The sequence below is a fragment of the Nuphar pumila genome, chromosome 17 (assembly GCF_984573655.1).
Source record: "Nuphar pumila chromosome 17, dmNupPumi1.hap1.1, whole genome shotgun sequence".
NCBI lineage: Eukaryota > Viridiplantae > Streptophyta > Magnoliopsida > Nymphaeales > Nymphaeaceae > Nuphar > Nuphar pumila.
In genome coordinates, this window is record NC_143265.1 from 46,071,619 (window position 1) to 46,075,148 (window position 3,530).

The 3,530-nt window shown below is 35.9% G+C and overlaps 1 pseudogene; it reads left to right on the forward strand.

Moving 5' to 3' along the window:
- The first annotated feature begins 1,059 nt into the window (after window positions 1-1,059).
- LOC149811927 (proteasome subunit beta type-7-B pseudogene) lies at window positions 1,060-1,668 on the forward strand (annotated as a pseudogene).
- Window positions 1,669-3,530: the final 1,862 nt, after the last annotated feature.

Below are 3,530 nucleotides of genomic sequence, written 5' to 3' on the forward strand. Positions count from 1 at the left end.
ATCCCTTCTCCTTCCAGAAGCCCTGCAGCTTCAGAAATCAAGAATCAAGAAGACGACTGTCATGGTAGCCGAATCAAGGTAAAAGCTCTCCTCTCTCTTCCGGATTCCTACAAAACAGAGGTAAATCTCCATTCATTTTTTTTCCTTTCTTTTGTTCATAGATTTCTTTGATCTTCACGGTTTGTAATGCATATTTATAGTTTAATTTTCTTTTCTTTTCTTTTCTTTTCTTTTCTTCTCTTTTTTTTCTTTCTTCTTTTTTCTGCTTTCAATATCATTGACGCATCAGGGATGGTTTTGGATGGCTTATGACGATTTCAATCCATTCTGTGCAAAAGTAATCGGGACACCCCATTCCAACATAGCTTTACCTTCTATCTTCCTTCTGTATTTTCTTTTCATAATTGTCTGGTTGTGACCATTCTTGGCTTTGGCATTATCAGATTAATTGATTTCCCCTTTTCTTTTCTTTTCTTTTCTCTCGTTATCATATTTCTATTTATGAATGTTGTTTTACTTTATATTTTAACATTTTAGTCACTCGATGATTCATTCATCCCTGGTTTTTGAACTCTGCACAGTTGACGACCCATCTTAAGGTCATCACCGTGTTTCTTATTCTGTAATGCGTTTTGGTCAGTTAAATGCCAAGTTTGTAGTATCAGTGTTTTCCTTCTCCAAGTAACATTCTGCAGCACCTGCGGCGCCGCTGTTTAGTTTTATCCAAACATCCCCACATCTTATTGACTTCTCATTTTAAAATGTCCCAAGATCCTCGTTTTTTTGAGATCAGAATAATCGGGGATCATAGTTCACCAGCAGGACTGGATTGAAGAAAGTCGATCCATCTTCATTTGTTCATCGATCCTCCTGGAACAAGAAAGATTCAAATAAATCTTGGACTGCTTGGTGTTATTTTGCGTTCAACTCCCATCAAAGGTACAAACAAAGTAGGTAACGTTCTGATTCTTTGTTAAGTCCATGATTTTTGTAATGGTTCTGTGTAAGAATTTCGAATAGTAGATTGTATATAGTTTCTTTCTCACTAAAAAAAAAACAATGCAATGGATGGCACCCAACATATACTGTTGTGAAGTGAAAAAATTTTGCTGTTGATACAGAGTCCGTAACAGAAATGATTAGTTCCCAGCTAGTTTTGCACAGCTCTGCAACTGCTGATATAGAATCCAGGGTTGTCAGTGCCCTCACTATTCTGAAATTTCACTTGGTTATATTAGTACTGTTTTGTTACTTGGTAGTGTTGATGCCACAAAACCATACTTGTACACTATATACCCTCATGGTTCAACTAACACCCTTCCCTGTGCAACAATGGGTTCCGGGTCACTTGCAGCAATGGCAATGTTTGCATGAAGAATACTTGAGGAAGCACCAATTGCCAAATCCCCATACATATCTCAATTCAGGAGGTTATTTTTCTAAGAAGGGTGGTACTGTGGTATCATCAACAAAGATGAATCCATTGAAAGGGTTGGTGGAAATTACTGAAGGAGATGCAATGGAAGAATGGGATGATAAGCATTCAGTCCTCGAGATATTCAAAACAAAGACTATTTCAATTACAAGTAATCAATATTTTGGCATTCTTTGGCCAACCTTGTTTCTTTTTTTATTTATTTATGCTGTTAATAACTGGATTTAGGTTGATAGATCCTATTCTTTAAATAATGTTTTCATTTGTGCTGAATTAATGTTTCTCAGAGGAATGCCTTACCCCTTTCTTTTCTAAATGTCTACACCATCACTTGCTACAAGTGGCAGCTTACACAGTAGCAGCACTCCCTATCCCAGCTCCATTTTCAAAATTCCTCTCTGCTGCAACCCTGCATATGCTTACAGCTGCCCATCCCCCACAGCACCTATATATTTTGTGATTATAAATCACTTATTATGGCATATACATCGAGAATACTACCACTGTAAATACCTTCCTTCCATTTCGTTCACACACTCAACACTTTATACCCATGATGTAGCACATGATGGCATCATTCATAAATTTAGAACTTAAATTTCCTCTATAGGCTTTCTCGTACCTTGCACATGTCCTGTTCATTCCATCACATGAGCACATTCACCCCCTAAAGGTATGCATCCAAGCAGTATGATCATGCTTGAAGAATCAGCATTTTCCTGCATATATTTTGAAATTAGACCTATTATCATCTCTTCTTTTGCTTGTTGCAAATTCTTATCATCACTTGCTGACAAAATGAATCACTGCATTGTCATGATTCCTTTCCCCATCTCACTGCAATACATGCAGACATTCACCGTCAGGTTCCAGCCATCTCCCATATTTGCAGCAATGGTCGTTCCTATGCCACACTACTTACCATCTATCCTACTAACCATTTCCCTTGTGCTTCCTGTGCATACAGGAGCACAGCAGTCCAACGGTTGCTGTAATTCACAACACCCTCATGGCATTCCCTTCACCAACAGTTTCATAACAATGTTTCCTAGATATTCACTTAGGCTACCTTCATTTCATTCCATACACTTGTGGCACATGTTATAGCCTTAGCCCACCTACAGTTCACTTCATTTATTGTCCATAGTTGGCAGCATCCAGAATAGTACTTTCTACCATATTTTTGTGCCTTCATCATACATTTTTCACCAATTCCATGATAACACTCAGTTAGGCTACACACACAACACTTGCATATTCAACCTAGCTGAACATCACCACTTATTGTTATCCCTCAATATCATTTGGTACTTTCCCTTACAGTAGCATTTTTTTTTCTTCATTTCACCCTGTCTCATATCTTCATCCCCCCATATATTGCTACCTCTTGCTGTAACCCCACAGCCCCCACATAGTCATCACACATTCACTCTACATTCATGTTATATATATATATATATATATATATATATATATATATATATATATATATATATATATATATATATATATATATATATATATATATATATATATATATATATACATATACATATATACATACATATATGAACACCTTAATGGTTACCCTTCTTTGGATCATCAATGCAGTTCATTGGGTATTAAGCATAAGGTAGGTATACGAGTGTCTCATCGCTTTCATCTCTGAAATCCATGTGATACATGCCATTTCTCTTCTATTTTCCATACTAACCAAGTGTTTTGCAGGGAATATATGGAAAATATCATTACTTGGGGCATTGTAACTTCAATTTTAAATGTTGTAATAAGTTAGATCTTAATGAGAATTTATATCTCTAGCTTAGATAGAATGAATGAGCATTGTAAATATCATGAATTGCTTGTTTTTATGCATTTTGCCTTTATTTCTCAAATTTTCACAAATGGCAACACGAATGGCACGTGCACCATTTCGTAAGAGGTAATTAATCCTAAGTTGATGATTTACATCAATGGCCATAGTCAGGATGTAAACAAGACTTAGGATTTTTATCTTTTATAAAATAACACTGGATCCACACTGGATCATTTTCAAAGATCATCATATTTTCCTCAAAATAATTTTCTCTTTTAT